The 22,081-nt window shown below is 41.9% G+C and overlaps 5 non-coding genes and 1 pseudogene across 5 annotated transcripts; 1 reads left to right on the top strand and 5 right to left on the bottom strand.

Moving 5' to 3' along the window:
* Positions 1–1,605: 1,605 nt before the first annotated feature.
* Positions 1,606–1,793, bottom strand: LOC140317109 (U2 spliceosomal RNA). Its single transcript, XR_011917455.1, has one exon. It is a non-coding gene; the product is annotated as a U2 spliceosomal RNA (small nuclear RNA).
* A 316-nt stretch (positions 1,794–2,109) lies between these two features.
* LOC140317417 (U5 spliceosomal RNA) lies at positions 2,110–2,223 on the bottom strand. The gene has a single exon (XR_011917733.1). It is a non-coding gene; the product is annotated as a U5 spliceosomal RNA (small nuclear RNA).
* Positions 2,224–4,472: 2,249 nt separating this feature from the next.
* On the bottom strand, positions 4,473–4,656 carry LOC140317132 (U2 spliceosomal RNA). The gene has a single exon (XR_011917476.1). It is a non-coding gene; the product is annotated as a U2 spliceosomal RNA (small nuclear RNA).
* A 308-nt stretch (positions 4,657–4,964) lies between these two features.
* On the bottom strand, positions 4,965–5,078 carry LOC140317338 (U5 spliceosomal RNA). Its single transcript, XR_011917661.1, has one exon. It is a non-coding gene; the product is annotated as a U5 spliceosomal RNA (small nuclear RNA).
* A 12,911-nt stretch (positions 5,079–17,989) lies between these two features.
* Positions 17,990–18,160, top strand: LOC140317166 (U2 spliceosomal RNA; annotated as a pseudogene).
* A 3,232-nt stretch (positions 18,161–21,392) lies between these two features.
* Positions 21,393–21,506, bottom strand: LOC140317244 (U5 spliceosomal RNA). Its single transcript, XR_011917575.1, has one exon. It is a non-coding gene; the product is annotated as a U5 spliceosomal RNA (small nuclear RNA).
* Positions 21,507–22,081: the final 575 nt, after the last annotated feature.

Here is a 22,081-nt window from a genome sequence, read left to right as displayed (position 1 = left end):
ATTCACACCTGCTTTTGATAATGTATTGTTAGGCATTCGCACCTTTTTTTTTACGCATTTTTCATGAATTATGGGTGGACATTCACACCTTCTTGCAGCCGAACACCTCCTCTCCCGCTTATGATCATGTGCGGTTTGATATTCGAAAATTTACTTTCTTGTTTTAAAGCAATTATTGATGGACATTCAAACCTTCTTTTTGATGGTGTATAGTCGGGCTTTCGAGCCTTTTCTTCCCGGTTTTTACAAACCATGGTCGGACTTTCACACCTTCTTGTAGCCGAACAACTCCACTCCCGCTATTGATTGTGTACAGTCGGGTATTTTAACCTTTTCTTACCCGCTTTTTACCAACTATGGTCGGACATTCACACCGTCTTACAATGGAACACCTCTGCTCCCGCTTTTGATGGTGTATAGTCGGGCATTCGAACCTTTTCTTACCCGCTTTTTACAAACTATGGTGGGACATTCAAACCTTCTTGTATCCGAAAACCTCCGCTCTCTCTTTTGATCATACATTGTCGGACATTCGCACCTTTTCTTACCCGCTTTTTACAAACCATGGTCGGACTTTCACACCTTCTTGTAGCCGAACAACTCCGCTCCCGCTATTGATTGTGTACAGTCGGGTATTTTAACCTTTTCTTACCCGCTTTTTACCAACTATGGTCGGACATTCACACCGTCTTACAGCGGAACACCTCTGCTCCCGCTTTTGATGGTGTATAGTCGGACATTCGAACCTTTTCTTACCCGCTTTTTACAAACTATGGTGGGACATTCAAACCTTCTTGTATCCGAAAACCTCCGCTCTCTCTTTTGATCATACATTGTCGGACATTCGCACCTTTTCTTACCCGCTTTTTACAAACCAGGGTCGGACTTTCACACCTTTTAGTAGCCGAACAACTCCGCTCCCGCTATTGATTGTGTACAGTCGGGTATTTTCACCTTTTCTTACTCGCTTTTTACCAACTATGGTTGGACATTCACACCTTCTTACAGTGGAACACCTCCGCTCCCTCTTTTGATGGTGTATGTTCGGGCATTCGAACCTTTTCTTACCCGCTTTTTACCATCTATGGTCGGACATTAAAACCTTCTTGTAGCCGAACACATCCACTCCTGCTTTTGATGATGTATTGTTGGGCATTCGTACCTTTTCTTACCCATTTTGCAGTAATTATGGGTGGACATTCACACCTTTTTGCATTTTAACACCTCCTCTCCCGCTTATGATCATGTGCGGTTTGATATTTGAAAATTCTCTTCCATGTTTTCTAGCAATTATTGATGGACATTCAGACCTACTTGCAGCCGAACACCTCCGCTCCCGCTTTTGATGGTGTATAGTCGGGCTTTCGAGCCTTTTCTTCCCCGGTTTTTACAAATTATGGTTGGACATTCAGACCTTGCAGCCGAAAACCTCCGCTCCACCTTTTAGTGATGTATGGTTGGCATTTGCACCTTTTCTTACCCTTTCTTACCCTACTGATTGCTTAAGATTAAGTTGTTTTTTCTCAAACTACAACATTTTTTTAATTGTTGAAACTTGATTTGAAGTGGATAAATAAGGAGGACAAACAGTTTTAAGTCAGGCTGATAGAAGGAATTAATTTTCTCACTGCAGTACGGGGTCAATGCTTGGAGTGAACGGAGCAAGCTACTTTTTCAACTCCTATTGCAAAAAATCCATTTAATATGTAGTCCTCGTATAGAGGACATATCAGATATTAAACTGATAAGAACAGATACTACACTTGATCTTAGCCAAAAGGCCGAGAAGCGACAACTGTCCACTGGTTCACGTCCGAGGGCCCTTCCTGGCACAATGCGCACTTGTCCGCTAACACCCCTGTTCTTTTTATGGCCATAGGTGGCCAGAGTGTCACTTTGCACCTCCGCCCACCTGCTGCACTGAGCACTCTTCAGCCCTTTTAAATGGTATAACTTTGCACTCCCGCACGCTCCAGCAAGCACCATTCAAGCAACAACTTTGCACTCCAGCTTCGAACATCGGCACAGTCGCAACAAGTAAGGCGACTCTACTCAGAGAAGTCACTCTGCACAGTAACAAGATTTCTTTTGCACAGACAGAAAGGGCTTCACCCGCAAAGGTAAAGCCTGCCAAAAATAGAAACAACTCATTAGTGCTGCTCTCCACAGAAGTCTTTAGTAAAAGTCGAAAGACTTGTACGTTATGAAGAGAAACCAGAGTACGATTAGCAGGGCATCAGGCTAGTTGGCATAGCCACCTTCCCCATGGTGAGCTTTGCTTGGTTGAGACGCTTGCTCCCCCCCCCCCCCGCTCCTCGGCTGACCAAGTAGGAACAATCGGGCCCTATTCGATGGCTGCCTTGTCTTTTACTCTGTGCAAAAGACAAGGCAGCAACAAAAACACCACGGGAAAACCGTATTGAGGCTTTGTTCTGACCGCTCATTCGGTGTCGCGTTTCTTTCTAGCAATTCTCCCGGTTAGCCCGCACTCGGCTCGCTCCCAGAGCCGTGTTAAAGTCTACTTCGCATTCACTCTCTTTTCTCAGCAGACTCTTGGGATTTTATCAATAAAATGAATTCCTTCACTCAAACTATATTAAAACTGCTTTGTCCTTCATATTTACCATGTCTTGAAAGATTTAAACAAAAAAACCAACTTTGTACTTTGCAGTAAAAGAAATAGCAAATCTAAAGTTTTAGGAATCCGAGAATAAGTTTACTTTCATGAGTTCTTCACGATTTCGGATTTTGCTATAAAATGAATTCCTTCACTCAAACTAAATTAAAACTGCTAAACCGCTAATCTGTTACATGTAAGGCAGATGTCAAATTCACCGAATTAGGATTATTCGGTATTCGGCCAATTGAGCTGTAGCAGCTTCGGTAAAAGAGTATAAGTTGAAGAGTTTGTGAATAAAGGTGTGCGCACACATAGTGAGCTGTAGGAAAATAGGCAGGGAGCAATGCCGGCTGGGGTATATGTTCTTGTATGTTGTCTGACTGTTTGATTTGAATGTGTTGTGTAAGTGTCCTGTTGAATGTTACATGTTTGGGCTTTGACACGCTTCACTGTGGTTGTTAACTTTGTGGTGTGTCCTGAAATGTTATATGTTTGGTCTGTGTGACATGCTTGTCAGTAGCTACCCACTTATTCATATATAGCAACTGACAACGTAAGAAGTCCGGACATACTTTGATAGAGTAGTTGTAGAAGTATCCTTATTGATAATAGATAAACTAATTCATAGTGATAGAACAGTAGATGAACAGGTGCCTACACATGTCTCATGAAAATAAAATGGATGTATGATTGCTGACGGCAGAGCAATACTGCCAAACTTATGAGTTCTTGTGGCAAACTTGATTCAGTGTCTTGACGTGTATACGCTGTTTCGCTGACTTGATTGTCACAAGAAACAAAGTGTGTTTGATAAGATCCGACCATTTTATTACGGGAGGATCAGTATGTATGGATTCTGATGTGACTGATAAACCCATTCGTATCTTAAGCACAATCTAATACGTGAGACAACGCCCTGGCACACGATAAAAAAAAAAAGAGAGAGCGGTTTTGTGTCCCCACAGTCCATAATGTAGAAAAGAGAGAAAAAAGCCTTTCTGATTTGGTGTGTGTGCTCATAGTGCAGAGTGTAGAGAAAAAAAGCCGTTTTGGTGTCACGGGTGTTGTGACTTACACACACACATTTCTAAATTGAGAAAGGAAATTATTTTAGAGGAAGCACTAGAGTTTAGATCCCACATTTGTTGATAGGCATTCATTTATTTCTTCACTTCTGATAAAAATGATAAGACTGACCTAAAGAATTGGAGGCCCATCACACTTTTAAACTTTGACTGTAAACTTTTTTGCAAGGTTTTAACGACACGGATGTCCTCTGTTTTAGAGGAGGTAATTCACCCAGTCCAGGCTTGTGCCATCTCAGAGAGACAACTCACCGACAGCCTCGTACTGATTCGAGACATCATTGATTACGCGAGAGACAGAAACACCCGGCTTGTCATCTTAAATTTAGACTTTGAAAAAGCTTTTGATCGGGTCTCGCATCAATATCTCTTTCAGGTGTTGCAGCCATCGAATAGGGCCCGATTGTTCCTACTTGGTGAGATTTGCTTGGTTGAGACGCTTGCTCCCCCCCCTTGCTCCTCGGCTGACCAAGTAGGAACAATCGGGCCCTATTCGATGGCTGCCTTGTCTTTTACTCTGTGCAAAAGACAAGGCAGCCACAAACACCACGGGAACACCGTATTGAGGCTTTGTTCTGACCACTCATTCGGTGTCGCGTTTCTTTCAAGCAATTCTCCCGGTTAGCCCACACTCGGCTCGCTCCCAGAGCTGTGTTAAAGTCTACTTCGCATTCACTCTCTTTTCTCAGCAGATTAAAAGAAAGTTTCATCTTGGGCTCCCTGAAACTTCCATCCTGCACCGCTGTTTGCTTTTTCACAAGAGCAGAGAAGAGCGCACCGTTCCCAGTGGCACTGCAGTACTGGGTCGATGCTTGGAGTGAACGGAGCAAGCTTCTTTTTCAACTCCTATTCTTAAAAATCCATTTAATATGTAGTCCTCGTATAGAGGACATATTAAACTGATAAGAACAGATACTACACTTGATATTAGCCAAAAGGCCGAGAAGCGATAACTGTCCACTGTTTCAGGTCCGAGGGCCCTTGCTGGCACAATGCGCACTTGTAGCAGTGTTCTTTTTATGGCCATAGGTGGCCAGAGTGTCACGTTGCACCTCCGCCCACCCGCTGCACTGAGCACTCTTCAGCCCTTTTAAATGGTATAACTTTGCACTCCCGCATGCTCCAGCAAGCACCATTCAAGCAACAACTTTGCACTCCAGCTTCGAACATCGGCACAGTCGCAACAAGTAAGGCGACTCTACTCAGAGAAGTCACTCTGCACAGTAACAAGATTTCTTTTGCACAGACAGAAAGGGCTTCACCCGCAAAGGTAAAGCCTGCCAAAAATAGAAACAACTCATTAGTGCTGCTCTCCACGAAAGTCTTTAGTAAAAGGCGAAAGACTTGTATGTTATGAAGAGAAACCAGAGTACGATTATCCGTCTCTGCGGGAGCAGGGCATCAGGCTAGTTGCCATAGCCACCTTCCCCATGGTGAGCGTTGCTTGGTTGAAACGCTTGCCCCTGTGCAATCGACAAGGCAGCAACAAAAACCCCACGGGAACACCGTATTGAGGCTTTGTTCTGACCGCTCATTCGGTGTCGCGTTTCTTTCAAGCAATTCTCCTGTTTGATTTGAATGTGTTGTGTAAGTGTCCTGTTGAATGTTACATGTTTGGGCTTTGACACTTCACGGTGGTTGTTAACTGTGTGGTGTGTCCTGAAATGTTATATGTTTGGGCTGTGTGACATGCTTAATGCTTGTCAGTAGCTACCCACTTATTCATATATAGCAACTGACAACATAAGAAGTCTGGACATACTTTGATAGTAGTTGTAGAAGTATCCTTATTGATAATAGATAAACTAATTCATAGTGATAGAACAGTAGATGAACAGGTGCCTGCACATGTCTCACGAAAATAAAATGGGTGTATGATTGCTGACGGCAGAGCAATACTGCCAAACTTATGAGTTCTTGTGGCAAACTTGATTCAGTGTCTTGACGTGTATACGCTGTTTCGCTGACTTGATTGTCACAAGAAACAAAGTGTGTTTGATAAGATCCGACCATTTTATTACGGGAGGATCAGTATGTATGGATTCTGATGTGACTGATAAACCCATTCGTATCGTAAGCATAATCTAATACGTGAGACAACGCCCTGGCACACAATCAAAAAAAAAAAGAGAGAGCGGTTTTGTGTCCCCACAGTCCATAATGTAGAAAAGAGAGAAAAAAGCCTTTCTGATTTGGTGTGTGTGCTCACAGTGCAGAGTGTAGAGAAAAGAGAGAAAAGAAAGCCGTTTTGGTGTCACGGGTGTTGTGACTTACACACACACATATCTGAATTGAGAAAGGAAATTATTTTAGAGGAAGCACTAGAGTTTAGATCCCACATTTGTTGATAGGCATTCATTTATTTCTTCACTTCTGATGAAGTTTCAACAATAAACAACAAACTTTGTATTATGAGAAAGAACCAGACTCATTCTTCAGGAATCCGAAAATAAGCTCTATTTTACGAGTTATGCACGAATTCGGATTCTCCTATAAAACGAATTCCTTAACTCTAACCAAGTTAAGACTGCTTTGTCCTTCATATTTATTCATGTCTAATCAAGTTTCAACGATAAACAACATTGTACTTTGTAGAATGAGAAAGAACTTCTTCAGCAATAAGCATCTCTCGACATATGACGAAATACAGATTTTGCTATAAAATTAATTCCTTCTATCAGCCTGACTTAAAACTGTTTGTCCTCCTTATTTATCCACTTCAAATCAAGTTTCAACAATTAAAAAAATGTTGTAGTTTGAAAAAAAACAACTTAATCTTAAGCAATCAGTAGGGTAAGAAAGGGTAAGAAAAGGTGCAAATGCCAACCATACATCACTAAAAGGTGGAGCGGAGGTTTTCGGCTGCAAGGTCTGAATGTCCAACCATAATTTGTAAAAACCGGGGAAGAAAAGGCTCGAAAGCCCGACTATACACCATCAAAAGCGGGAGCGGAGGTGTTCGGCTGCAAGTAGGTGTGAATGTTCGACCATAATTTGTAAAAAGCGGGTAAGAAAAGGTTCGAATGCCCGACTATATATTAACCAAAGCAGGAGGAGAGGTCTTCGGATAAGAGTGGGTGAGAATTTACAACCATAATCTATAAAATGCGGTGAAAAAAAAGGTGTGAATACCCCATAGAACACTAAAAGGTAGAGCGGAAGTGTTCGGCTGCAAGAAGGTGTGAATGTCTGACCATAGTTTGTAAAAAGTGGGTAAGAAAAGGTTTGAATGCCCGAACATACACCATCAAAGGAGGGAGCGGAGGTGTTCCGCTGTAAGAAGGTGTGAATGTCCGACCATAGTTGGCAAAAAGCAGGTAAGAAAAGGTTAAAATACCCGATTGTACACAATCAATAGCGGGAGCAGAGTTGTTCCGCTACTAAAAGATGTGAAAGTCCGACCATGGTTTGTAAAAAGCGGGTAAGAAAAGGTGCGAATGTCCGACAATGTATGATCAAAAGAGGGAGCGGAGGTTTTCGGCTGAAACAAGGTCTGAATGTCCATCCATATTTTGTAAAAATTTGGGAAGAAAAGGCTCGAAAGCCCGACTATACACCATCAACAGCTGGAGCGGAGGTGTTCAGCTGCAAGAAGGTCTGAATGTCCATCAATAATTGCTAGAAAACATGGAAGAGAATTTTCGAATATCAAACCGCACATGATCATAAGCGGGAGAGGAGGTGTTCAAATGCAAGAAGGTGTGAATGTCCACCCATAATTACTGCAAAATGGGTAAGAAAAGGTACGAATGCCCAACCATACATGATCCTAACAGGGAGCGGAGGTGTTTGGCTGCGACAAGGTGTGTATGTCCACCCATAATTAATGAAAAGCGGGCAACAAGTAGGTTTGAATACCCATCATCAAAAGCAGGAGTGGATGTGTTCGGCTACAAGAAGGTTTGAATGTCTGACCATAGTTTGTAAAAAGCGGGTAAGAAAAGGTTCGAATGCCCGAACATACACCATCAAAGGAGGGAGCGGAGATGTTCCGCTGTAAGAAAGTGTGAATGTCCAACCATAATTGGCAAAAAGCAGGTAAGAAAAGGTTGAAATACCCTATTGTACACAATCAATAGCGGGAGCAGAGTTGTTCCGCTACTAAAAGGTGTGAAAGTCCGACCATGAATTGTAAAAAGCGGGTAAGAAAAGGTGCGAATGCCCGACAATGTATGATCAAAAGAGGGAGCGGAGGTTTTCGGCTGAAAGAAGGTCTGAATGTCCATCCATAATTTGTAAAAATCTGGGAAGAAAAGGCTCGAAAGCCCGACTATACACCATCAACAGCTGGAGCGGAGGTGTTCAGCTGCAAGAAGGTCTGAATGTCCATCAATAATTGCTAGAAAACATGGAAGAGAATTTTCGAATATCAAACCGCACATGATCATAAGCGGGAGAGGAGGTGTTAAAATGCAAAAAGGTGTGAATGTCCACCCATAATTACTGCAAAATGGGTAAGAAAAGGTACGAATGCCCAACCATACATAATCAAAAGCAGGAGTGGATGTGTTCGGCTACAAGAAGGTTTTAATGTCCGACCATAGTTTGTAAAAAGCGGGTAAGAAAAGGTTCGAATGCCCGAACATACACCATCAAAAGAGGGAGCGGAGGTGTTCCACTGTAAGAAGGTGTGAATGTCTGACCATAGTTGGTAAAAAGCGGGTAAGAAAAGGTGAAAATACCCGACTGTACACAATCAATAGCGGGAGCGGAGTTGTTCGGCTACTAAAAGATGTGAAAGTCCGACCCTGGTTTGTAAAAAGCGGGTAAGAGTAGGTGCGAATGCCCGACAATGTATGATCAAAAGAGGGAGCGGAGGTTTTCGGCTGCAAGAAGGTCTGAATGTCCAACAATAATTTTGTAAAAACCGGGGAAGAAAAGGCTCGAAAGCCCGACTATACATCATCAAAAGCGGGAGCGGAGGTGTTCAGCTGCAAGAAGGTCTGAATGTCCATCAATAATTGCTAGAAAACATGAAAGAAAATTTTCGAATATCAAACCACACATCATCATAAGCGGGAGAGGAGGTGTTCAGCTGCAAGAAGGTGTGAATGTCCGACCATAGTTTGTAAAAAATGGGTAAGAAAAGGTGCGAATGCTCAACCATACATCATCAAAAGCAGGAGTGGATGTGTTCGGCTAAAAGAAGGTTTGAATGTCCGACCATAGTTCGTAAAATGCGGGTAAGAAAAGGTTCGAATGCCCGAACATACACCATCAAAAGAGGGAGCGGAGGTGTTCCGCTGTAAGACGGTCTGAATGTCCAACAATAGTTGGTATAAAGCGGGTAAGAAAAGGTTAAAATACCCGACTGTACACAATCAATAGCGGGAGCGGATGTGTTCGGCTACAAGAAGGTGTGACAGTCCGACCATGGTTTGTAAAAAGCGGGTAAGAAAAGGTGCGAATGTCCGACAATGTATGATCAAAAGAGTGAGCGGAGGTTTTCGAATTCACGAAGGTTTGAATGTCCTGCCATAGTTTGTAAATAGCGGGTAAGAAAAGGTTCGAATGCCCGACTATACACCATAAAAAGCGGGAGCGGAGGTGTTCCGCTGTAAGACGGTGTGAATGTCCGACCATAGTTGGTAAAAAGCGGGTAAGAAAAGGTTAAAATACCCGACTGTACACAATCAATAGCGGGAGCGGAGTTGTTCGGCTACAAGAAGGTGTGAAAGTCCGACCATGGTTTGTAAAAAGCAGTTAAGAAAAGGTTCGAATATCCAACCAAACATAATCAAAAGCGGGAGCAGAGCTGTTCGACTGCAAGTAGGTGTGAATGTCCAGCCATAATTACTCACAAACGGGGGAAGAAAAGGTAGTATTGCCAGACCATACATGATCAAAACAGGGAGCGGAGGTTCAGCTGCAAGGTGTGAATGTCTGACTATAGTTTGTAAAAAGCGGGTAAGACAAGGTGCGAATGCCCAACAATGTATGATCAAAAGAGAGAGCGGAGGTGTTCGGCTGCAAGGTCTGAATGTCCATCCATAATTTGTAAAAACCGGGTAAGAAAAGGCTCGAAAGCCCGACTATACATCATCAAAAGCGGGAGTGGAGGTGTTCAGCTGCAAGAAGGTGTGAATGTTCGACTAAAGTTTGTAAAAAGCTGGTAAGACAAGGAGCGATGTCCCGACATTGTATGATCAAAAGCGGGAGCGGAGGTGTCCAGCTGTGAGTAGGTGTGAATGTCCGAACGTAATTGCTGAAAAATGTGTTAGAAAAGGTAAGAATACTGGACCATACATCATCAAAAGTGGGAGAGGTGGTGTTCGGCTGCAAGAAGGTGTGAAAGTCCGACAATGGTTTGTAAAAAGCGGGTAAAAAAAGGTTCGAATGCCCGAATATACATCATCAAAAGCGGAAGCGGAGGTGTTCGGATGCAAGAAGGTGTGAACGTCCGACCAAAGTTTGTAAAAAGCAGTGAAAAGCGAGAAAAAGCATTTCGTGAGTTCTGCATGATTTGGGATTTTGCTTATAAAATGCATTACTTCACTCAAACTATGTTAAAACTGATTTGTCCTTCATATTTACCATGTCTAGAAATATTTAAACAAAAAAACAACGTTGTACTTTGCAGTAAAAGAAAGAGCAAATCTAAAGTTTCAGGAATCCGAGTATAAGCCTGCTTTCATGCGTTCGGCACGATTTCGGATTTTGCTATAAAATGAATTGCTTTGCTCAAACCAAGTTAAAACTGCTTTGTCCTTCCATATTCATCAATGTCTAGATCGACTTCAACAAAGAAAAACATTGGACTTTGCAGTAGAAGAAGTTGAAATCCATCTACACATTGATAAATATGAAGGACAAAGCAGTTCCCTCTTGCCCATAAGAAAATAAGCTTATTCTCGGATTCCTGATCCTTCAGTGTTGCTCTTTCTTCTACTGCAAAATACAATGTTGTTCTTTGTTTAAGTCGATCTAGACATTGATAAATATGAAGGAAAAAGCAGTTTTAACTTGGTTTGAGTGAATGAATTCATTTTATACATAAAATCCGAAATCGTGCAGAACTCATGAAAATAAGCTTATTCTCGGATTCCTAAAACTTTTGATTGGCTCTTTCTTTTACTGCAAAGTACAACGTTGTTTTTTTGTTTAAATCTATCGAGACATTGATAAATATGAAGGTAAAAGCCGTTTTAACATAGTTTGAGTGAAGGAATTGATTTTATAGATAAAATCCCAAATCATGCAGAACTCCTCAAAAGGGGCGTATGGCTTAATCACAAGTGTGGTTCTTTCTCATTCAGGGTAGTATGAGGAAGTTTATGCTTGAAATATATGTAGAAATGGGTACATATGAAGGACAAAGCAGTGTTAACTTAGTTTGCGTGAAGGAATTCATTTTATACATAAAATCCCAAATCATGCAGAACGTATGAAAAGAAGCTTATTCTCGGATTCCTGATCCTTCAGTTTTGCTCTTTCTTCTACTGCAAAATACAATGTTGTTCTTTGTTGAAGTCGATCTAGACATTGATAAATATGAAGGAAAAAGCAGTTTTAACTTGGTTTGAGTGAATGAATTCATTTTATACATAAAATCCGAAATCGTGCAGAACTCATGAAAATAAGCTTATTCTCGGATTCCTAAAACTTTTGATTTGCTCTTTCTTTTATTGCAAAGTACAACGTTGTTTTTTTTGTTTAAATCTATCGAGACATTGATATATATGAAGGTAAAAGCCGTTTTAACATAGTTTGAGTGAAGGAATTAATTTTATAGATAAAATCCCAAATCATGCAGAACTCCTCAAAAGGGAGGTATGGCTTAATCACAAGTGTGGCTCTTTCTCATTCAGGGTAATATGAGGAAGTTTATGCTTGAAATATATGTAGAAATGGGTACATATGAAGGACAAAGCAGTGTTAACTTAGTTTGCGTGAAGGAATTCATTTTATACATAAAATCCCAAATCGTGCAGAACTCATGAAAATAAGCTTATTCTCGGATTCCTAAAACTTTTGATTTGCACTTTCTTTTACTGCAAAGTACAGCGTTGTTTTTTGTTGAAATCTATCTAGACATTGATAAATACCAGCCGAAACTCTGCTGCCGCTTTTGATAATTTATGGTTGGGCATTCTTACCTTTTCTTACCCGCTTTTTACAAATTATGATCTTACATTCACACCTACTTGCAGTCGAACACCTTCTCATCCACTTATGATCATGTGCGGTTGGGCTTTCGCACCTTTTCTTACCCATTTTTCAGTAATTATGGGTGGACATTCAGACCTTCTTGCAGCCGAAAACCTCCGCTCCTCTTTTGATCATACATTGTCGGGCATTTACACCTTGTCTTACCCGCTTTTTACAAACTTTAGTCGGACATTCAAACCTTCTTGCAGCTGAACCACCTCCGCTCCCTGTTTTGATCATATATGGTCTGGCAATAGTACCTTTTCTTACCCGTTTGTGAGTAATTATGGCTGGACATTCACACCTTCTTGCAGCCGAACACAACCTCTCCCGCTTTTGATGATATATGGTCCGGCATTCTTACCTTTTCTAACACATTTTTCAGCAATTATGGTCGGACATTCACACCTACTCACAGACGAACACCTCCGCTCCCACATTTGATAGTGTATAGTCGGGCATTCTCACCCTTTCTCATCAGCATTTTGCAAATTATGATCTGATATTCACACCTACTTGAAGTCGAACAGCTCTGCTCCCGCTTTTGATTATGTTTGGTTGGATATCCGAACATTTTCTTATTGTTTTTTACAAACTTTGGTTGGACGTTCACACCGTCTTGCAGCCGAACACCTCCGCTTCCGCTTTTGATGATGTATAGTCGGGCATTCGAGCCTTTTCTTACCCACCTATTACTTACTATGGTTGGACATTCAAACCTTCTTGTAGCCGAACACATCCACTCCTGCTTTTGATGATGTATGATTTGGCATTCGCACCTTTTCTTACCCATTTTTCAGTAATTATTGGTCGGACATTCAGACCTTCTTGCACCTGAACACCTCTGCTCCCGCTTTTGATGGTGTATAGTCGGGCTTTCGAGCCTTTTCTTCCCCGATTTTTACAAATTATGGTTGGACATTCAGACCTTGCAGCCGAAAACCTCCGCTCCCTCTTTTGATCATACATTGTCGGGCATTCGCCCCTTGTCTTACACGGTTTTTACAAACTTTAGTCAGACATTCACACCTTGCAGCTGAACCACCTCCATTCCCTGTTTTGATCATGTGTGGTCTGGAAATAGTACCTTTTCTTCCCCCGTTTGTGAGTAATTATGGCTGGACATTCACACCTACTTGCAGCCGAAAAACCACCTCTCCCGCTTTTGATGATGTATTGTCCGGCATTCTAGTCTTTTCTATCACATTTTTCAGCAATTATGATCTGACATTCACACCTACTTGCAGTCGAACAGCTCTGCTCCCGCTTTTGATTATGTTCGGTTGGATATTCAAACCTTTTCTTAACTGCATTTTACAAACTTTGGTCGGACGTTCACACCTTCTTGCAGCCGAACACCCCCGCTTCCGCTTTTGATGGTATATATTCGGGTATTCGAACCTTCTCTTACCCGCTTTTTACAAACCATGGTTGGACTTTCATACCTTCTTGTAGCTGAACAACTCCACTCCTGCTTTTGATGATTTATGGTTGGACATTCGCATCTTTTCCTACCCATTTTTCAGTAATTATGGGTGGATATTCACATCTTCTTGCAGCTGAACACCTCCTCTCCCGCTAATGATCATGTAAGGTTTGATATTCGAAAATTTTCTTTCATGTTTTAAAGCAATTATTAATGGACATTCACACCTGCTCACAGCCGAACAACTCCGCTCCCGCATTTGATGGTGTATAGTCGGGCATTCTCACCCTTTCTCATCAGCTTTTTGCAAATTATGATCTGAAATTCACACCTATTTGCAGTCGAACAGCTCTGCTCCCGCTTTTGATTATGTATGGTTGGATATTTGAACCTTTTCTTAACTGCTTTTTACAAACTTTGGTTGGACGTTCACACCTTCTTGTAGCCGAACACATGCACTCCTGCTTTTGATGATGTATGGTTGGGCATTCGCACCTTTTTTTTTACCCATTTTTCAGGTATTATGGGTGGACATTCACACCTTCTTGCAGCTGAACACCTCCTCTCCCACTTATGATCATGTGTGGTTTGATTTTCGAAAATTTTCTTTCATGTTTTCTAGCAATTATTGATGGACATTTAGACCGTCTTGCAGCTGAACACCTCCGCTCCCACTTTTGATGGTGTATAGTCGGGCTTTCGAGCCTTTTCTTCCCCGGTTTTTACAAATTATGGTTGGACATTCAGACCTTCTTGCAGCCGAAAACCTCCACTCCCTCTTTTGATCATACATTGTCGGGCATTCGCACCTTTTCTTACCCGCTTTTTACAAACCATGGTCGGACTTTCACACCTTTTAGTAGCCGAACAACTCCGCTCCCGCTATTGATTGTGTACAGTCGGGTATTTTAACCTTTTCTTACCCGCTTTTTACCAACTATGGTTGGACATTCACACCTTCTTACAGCAGAACACCTCCGCTCCCTGTTTTGATTATGTATGGTCGGCCATTCACAGCTTCCTCTCCACCATACTTGTATGGTGGGATATTCACACCCACTTGCATCCGAAGACCTCCGCCCCCACTTTTGTTGATATTTAGTCGGTCATTCGCAGCTTACCCGCTTTTGGCAAACTATGGCCTTCTTGCAGCCAAACACCTCTGATCTCGCTTTTGATGATGTAAGATTGGGCATTCAGACCTTGCTTCACCTGCTTTTCACCAAATATAGTCGGACATTCACACCTTCTTGCAGCCGAACAACTCCGCTCCCGCATTTGATGATGTATAGTCGGGCATTCTCACCCTTTCTCATCAGCTTTTTGCAAATTATGATCTGACATTCACACCTACTTGCAGTCGAACAGCTCTGCTCCCGCTTTTGATTATGTTTGGTTGGATATTCGAACCTTTTCTTAACTTCTTTTTACATATTTTGGTTGGACGTTCACACCTTCTTGTAGCCGAACACTTCCACTCCTGCTTTTGATGATGTATGGTTGGGCATTCACACCTTTTTTTTGCCCATTTTTCAGGAATTATGGGTGGACATTCACACCTTGCAGCTGAACACCTCCTATCCCACTTATGATCATGTGCGGTTTAATTTTCGAAAAGTTTCTTTCATGTTTTCTAGCAATTATTGATGGACATGTAGACCTTCTTGCAGCTGAACACCTCCGCTCCCGCTTTTGATCATACATTGTCAGGCATTCGCACCTTGTCTTACCCACTTTTTACAAACTTTAGTCGAACAGTCACACCTTTTTGCAGCCGAACACCACCTCTCCCGCTTTTGATGATGTATGGTCCAGCATTCTTACCTTTTCTAACACATTCTTCAGCAATTATGGTCGGACATTCACACCTACTCAGAGCCGAACACCTCCGCTCCCGCATTTGATGGTGTATAGTCGGGCATTCTCACCCTTTCTCATCAGCTTTTTACAAATTATGATCTGACATTCACACCTGCTTTTGATAATGTATTGTTAGGCATTCGCACCTTTTTTTACCCATTTTTCATGAATTATGGGTGGACATTCACACCTTCTTGCAGCCGAACACCTCCTCTCCCGCTTATGATCATGTGCGGTTTGATATTCAAAAATTTACTTTCTTGTTTTAAAGCAATTATTGATGGACATTCAAACCTTCTTTTTGATGGTGTATAGTCGGGCTTTCGAGCCTTTTCTTCCCGGTTTTTACAAACCATGGTCGGACTTTCACACCTTCTTGTAGCCGAACAACTCCGCTCCCGCTATTGATTGTGTACAGTCGGGTATTTTAACCTTTTCTTACCCGCTTTTTACCAACTATGGTCGGACATTCACACCGTCTTACAGCGGAACACCTCTGCTCCCGCTTTTGATGGTGTATAGTCGGGCATTCGAACCTTTTCTTACCCGCTTTTTACAAACTATGGTGGGACATTCAAACCTTCTTGTATCCGAAAACCTCCGCTCTCTCTTTTGATCATACATTGTCGGACATTCGCACCTTTTCTTACCCGCTTTTTCCAAACCATGGTCGGACTTTCACATCTTCTTGTAGCCGAACACATCCGCTCCCGCTATTGATTGTGTACAGTCGGGTATTTTAACCTTTTCTTACCCGCTTTTTACCAACTATGGTCGGACATTCACACCTTCGTACTGCGGAACACCTCCTCTCCCTCTTTTGATGGTGTATGTTCGGGCATTCAAACCTTTTCTTACCCGCTTTTTCCAAACTATGGTCGGCTATTCACAGCTTCCTCTCCACCATACTTGTATGGTGGAATATTCACACCCACTTGCATCCGAAGACCTCCGCCCAAAATTTTGTTGATATTTAGTCGGACATTCGCACCTTACCCGCTTTTGGAAAACTATGGCCTTCTTGCAGCCAAACACCTCTGATCTCGCTTTTGATGATGTAAGGTTGGGCATTCAGACCTTGCTTCACCTGCTTTTCACCAAATATAGTCGGACATTCACACCTTCTTGCAGCCGAACACTTCCGCTTTTAGTGTTCTATGAGGCATTCACATATTTTTTTTCACCGTATTTTATAGATTATGGTTGGAAATTCTCACCCACTCTCATCCGAAGACCTCTCCTCCCGCTTTTGTTAATATATAGTCGGGCATTCGAACCTTTTCTTACCCGCTTTTTACAAATTATAGTCGAACATTCACACCTACTTGTAGCTGAATACTTCCGCTCAACCTTTTAGGTATGTATGGTTGGCATTTGCACCTCTTTTTATACTGATTGCTGAAGATTAAGTTGTACTTTCTCAAACTACAACATCTTTTTATTTGTTGAAACTTGATTTGAAGTGGATAAATAAGGAGGACAAATAGTTTTAAGTCAGGCTGATAGAAGGAATTAATTTTCTAGCAAAATCTGTACTTCGTCATATGTCGAGAGATTGCTGAAGAAGTTCTTTCTCATTCTACAAAGTACAACGTTGTTTATCGTTGAAACTTGATTAGACATGAATAAATATGAAGGACAAGGCAGTCTTAACTTGGTTTGAGTTAATTAATTCGTTTTATAGGAGAATCCGAATTCGTGCTTATTTTCGGATTCCTGAAGAATGAGTCTGGTTCTTTCTCATAATACAAAGTTTGTTGTTTATTGTTGAAACTTCATCAGAAGTGAAGAAATATATGAATGCCTATCAACAAATGTGGGATCTAAACTCTACTGCTTCCTCTAAAATAATTTCTTTTCTCAATTCAGAAATGTGTGTGTGTAAGTCACAACACCCGTGACACAAAAACGGCTTTCTTTTCTCTCTTTTCTCTACACTCTGCACTATGAGCACACACACCGAATCAGAAAGGCTTTTTTCTCTCTTTTCTACATTATGGACTGTGGGGACACAAAACCGCTCTCTCTTTTTTTTTTTGATTGTGTGCCAGGGCGTTGTCTCACGTATTAGATTATGCTTAAGATACGAATGGGTTTATCAGTCACATCAGAATCCATACATACTGATCCTCCCGTAATAAAATGGTCGGATCTTATCAAACACACTTTGTTTCTTGTGACAATCAAGTCAGCGAAACAGCGTATACACGTCAAGACACTGAATCAAGTTTGCCACAAGAACTCATAAGTTTGGCAGTATTGCTCTGCCGTCAGCAATCATACACCCATTTTATTTTCGTGAGACATGGGCAGGCACCTGTTCATCTACTGTTCTATCACTATGAATTAGTTTATCTATTATCAATAAGGATACTTCTACAACTACTATCAAAGTATGTCCAGACTTCTTATGTTGTCAGTTGCTATATATGAATAAGTGGGTAGCTACTGACAAGCATTAAGCATGTCACACAGCCCAAACATATAACATTTCAGGACACACCACACAGTTAACAACCACAGTGAAGTGTCAAAGCCCAAACATTCAACAGGACACTTACACAACACATTCAAATCAAACAGTCAGACAACATACAAGAACATATACCCCAGCCGGCATTGCTCCCTGCCTATTTTCCTACAGCTCACTATGTGTGCGCACACCTTTATTCACAAACTCTTCAACTTATACTCTTTTACCGAAGCTGCTACAGCTCGATTGGCCGAATACCCTTAGATCCTATTTCGGTGAATTTGACATCTGCCTTACATGTAACAGATTAGCGGTTTAGCAGTTTTAATTTAGTTTGAGTGAAGGAATTCATTTTATAGCAAAATCCGAAATCGTGAAGCACGATCGTGAAGCACGATAGTATCTGTTCTTATCAGTTTAATATGTCCTCTATACGAGGACAACATATTAAATGGATTTTTAAGAATAGGAGTTGAAAAAGAAGCTTGCTCCGTTCACTCCAAGCCTCGACCCGGTACTGCAGTGCCGCTGGGAACGGTGCGCTCTCCTCTGCTCTACTGAAAAAGCAAACAGTGGTGCAGGATGGAAGTTTCAGGGAGCCCAAGATGAAACTTTCTTTTAATCTGCTGAGAAAAGAGAGTGAATGCGAAGTGGACTTTAACACGGCTCTGGGAGCGAGCCGAGTGCGGGCTAACCGGGAGAATTGCTTGAAAGAAACGCGACACCGAATGAGTGGTCAGAACAAAGCCTCAATACGGTGTTCCCGTGGTGTTTGTGGCTGCCTTGTCTTTTGCACAGAGTAAAAGACAAGGCAGCCATCGAATAGATTGTTTCTACTTGGTCAGCCGAGGAGCAGGGGGGGGGGGCAAGCGTCTCAACCAAGCAAAGCTCACCAAGTAGGAACAATCGGGCCCTTTTCGATGGCTGCAACACCTGAAAGAGATATTGATGCGAGACCCGATCAAAGTCTAAATTTAAGATGACAAGCCGGGTGTTTCTGTCTCTAGCGTAATCAATGATGTCTCGAATCAGTACGAGGCTGTCGGTGAGTTGTCTCCCTGAGATGGCACAAGCTTGGTCTGGGTGAATTACCTCCTCTAAAACAGAGGACATCCGTGTCGCTAAAACCTTGCTAAAAAGTTTAGAGTCAAAGTTTAAAAGTGTGATGGGCCTCCAATTCTTTAGGTCAGTCTTATCATTTTTTTTATAAAGTAGAGTCACTATTCCCACTCTAAAACTGTCAGGCAGTCGGTCGAGTTTTTCAAAATCTTTAAAAACATCTAAAATGTCTCATGATAAAAGGTCCCAATAGGTCAGATAGAATTCTGCAGGAAGCCCGTCTAAACCCGGAGCTCGACTTCTCTTAAAACCTGTTAGGCATTTTTTTAACTCTAAAGCAGTAAAATTCTGTGTCAAGTGTGCATTCTCTTTTACGGTTTTGTCAACAAATTTTAAGATTTCTGCCGATGTTTCCAAGTGCACTGGTTTCTCTTTGTACATGTTACTATAAAAGGTATGTACAGTTTCAATCATCTCTTGTGTGGATTTTGTTAAAAACCCATCTTCTCTTTTTAGATTTTGAATACACTCCTTTTTATTTATAACTTTCTTTCTTTTTCACCTTCCTCAATTTCCTGCTCCCTGCTTCTTACAAAAATTCCTTTACTCTTTATTTCTGCTAAAACTGACATTTCCTTTTTGACATATTTGATTTCTTCTTTAAAGTCTATGCCACACTGATTTAGTTTAAAGTAGCGCTGTAAGCGTTTATGTAGTCCCATCATACATCTATTCTCTTTCCTTTTTTTACGTTTACCTTGCTGTTTAAAAAAAGTCTGGGTCGTTTCCTTCACCATTTCCCACCATTGTGCATGTGTTTCGTAGAGGTCTTGAAGGGTCTGCCACTCTTTATAACATTCCCTGTACTGACTGACTATGATTTCATCCTCCAACAGGGAACAGTTGAGTTTCCACAGACCACTTCCTACCGTCACACCAGAAGGGGGTGAAAGGGTGCAGGAGAGCATAAGGTGGTCTGAAAAGAAAACAGGGGTTAATCTAACATCAGTGGGTGGGCAATCTCTAGTAAAGAAATAATCAATGCGAGAGGCTCTGGTGCCATCATGACTAAACCAGGTGAAGCCCTCCTCTCTGGGATGCATGGTTTTAAAACAGTCAGTAAGCTTAAAATCCCTGCATATGCCCTGAAGTAAAATCGAAGTCTTATCCACTTTAAAATCTACCCCTGCTCTTTTTCTATCTTTCCTGCTCAAGATACAGTTAAAATCCCCTCCTACAACTAAAGGTACTTGCCCTAGCATGTAAAGCTGTATATCTTCTAAAAGGTCATACCTTTCATTTTTTCCATTGAAACCATAAATATTTAAGAGGTTAAAGTCTTGCCCCATAAAATTCAAGTGTGCTAAAAGTGCCCATCCGTCTCTCACCATTGTGCTACCTTTCACCAGAACATGCGGATTTTTAATTAGAATGGCCACACCATCATTTTTATTTTGATTTGAGCCACTCCATATCGATAAATGGGGCCACATTTCCTCCCATTGTCTATGGTTTTTTAAAAAAGGTAGTACACATTCTTGTATTAAAAACACATCTGATTTTATGGAGTCTAAGAAGGATAAAATACTCTGGGCTCTTGTCTTTGATTTCACACTTCTCACATTTAGTGTTGAGAAGGTGAGAACCATTAAAAGCATAAAGGAAAGTAGGTATGTCATTTTCGTTTTTCTAAGTTATCAAAACAAATTACACACAGGTTATTTCTTGGGAAACTAGCTCTTCCTTCATTTCTTTAGGTGAAAAGTGAGTAGGGTGATCTATATTTCCTTTTCGGACTCTCGGTGTTGGCCTCTGACGCAATGTTGCATTTAACTTTGAGTCCCTGGGGGTTGATTGCAGAGCTGAAGTTAAAAAGGAGACCTCATTTGGTGAGTCGGAGGGGAAGACTCTAGGTTCTTCCACTGAAGAACTGTCTGAAAGGGACCTAACCCTTCCCCTCTTCTCTGATACCACTGGGGAATCAGAGGCTCAGATGCCGTCCTCTTCGGCTGTTGACCTTCGGGGAGGTGAGTATCTTCACTAGACTCACCTGTCTGCTCTTCCTCCTCATTTAGCGTAGCTCCACCCTCTGCCTGTGAATTCTCACAGACTTCAACACTGAGTGGTGAGGCCTCTACAGGCCCCTCCCCTTTTTGCTCCTCACTTCCAATCCAAGCTTTTGGCGGGAAGTTTGAATTTATTGGGTCAACCTCTTCACTTTGTTCACCAACTGCCACCTTTGGTCCTTCTCTTTGTTGGCTTGACTGTGGCTTTACCGTCTTTAATTTGTTGGCAAAAGATTTAGGGCAATCTCTGAAGAGGTGATTTAATTCTCCACAGAGATTACATTTCCTGCCATTTGGACACTCTCCAAAAGTTTGCCCAATTTCTCTGCTCTTCCCACATAACACCTTGGTACAAGCCTCAACCAGGTGCCCATGCTCACCACACTTGCGGCAGAACTTGGGCTGCCCCTGGTAGTGGATGTAACCTCGGTTTTCAAGGTGGCCAGAGTGTCGCCCACCCGCTGCACTGAGCACTCTTCAGCCCTTTTAAATGGTATAACTTTGCACTCCCGCACGCTCCAGCAAGCACCATTCAAGCAACAACTTTGCACTCCAGCTTCGAACATCGGCACAGTCACAACAAGTAAGGCGACTCTACTCAGAGAAGTCACTCTGCACAGTAAGAAGATTTCTTTTGCACAGACAGAAAGGGCTTCACCCGCAAAGGTAAAGCCTGCCAAAAATAGAAACAACTCATTAGTGCTGCTCTCCACAGAAATCTTTAGTAAAAGGCGAAAGACTTGTACGTTATGAAGAGAAACCAGAGTACGATTATCCGTCACTGCGGGAGCAGGGCATCAGGCTAGTTGGCATAGCCACCTTCCCCATGGTGAGCTTTGCTTGGTTGAGACGCTTGCTCCCCCCCCCCTTGCTCCTCGGCTGACCAACTAGGAACAATCGGGCCCTATTCGATGGCTGCCTTGTCTTTTATGCAAAAGACAAGGCAGCAACAAAAACACCACGAGAATCCCGTATTGAGGCTTTGTTCTGACCGCTCATTCGGTGTCGCGTTTCTTTCAAGCAATTCTCCCGGTTAGCCGACACTCGGCTCGCTCCCATAGCCGTGTTAAAGTCTACTTCGCATTCACTCTCTTTTCTCTGCAGACTCTTGGGATTTTATCTATAAAATGAATTCCTTCACTCAAACTATGTTAAAACTGCTTTGTCGTTCATATTTACCATGTCTAGAAAGATTTAAACAAAAAAAACAACGTTGTACTTTGCAGTAAAAGAAAGAGCAAATCTAAAGTTTCAGGAATCCGAGAATAAGCTTACTTTCATGAGTGCTTCACGATTTCGGATTTTGCTATAAAATGAATTCCTTCACTCAAACTAAATTAAAAC

Source organism: Leuresthes tenuis, unplaced genomic scaffold (genome assembly GCF_036924035.1).
Source record: "Leuresthes tenuis unplaced genomic scaffold, fLeuTen1.0.hap1 SCAF_10, whole genome shotgun sequence".
Classification (NCBI taxonomy): Eukaryota; Metazoa; Chordata; class Actinopteri; order Atheriniformes; family Atherinopsidae; genus Leuresthes; species Leuresthes tenuis.
The sequence above is the reverse complement of the archived record's forward strand: the minus strand, read 5'-3'. Positions and strand labels throughout refer to the sequence as shown.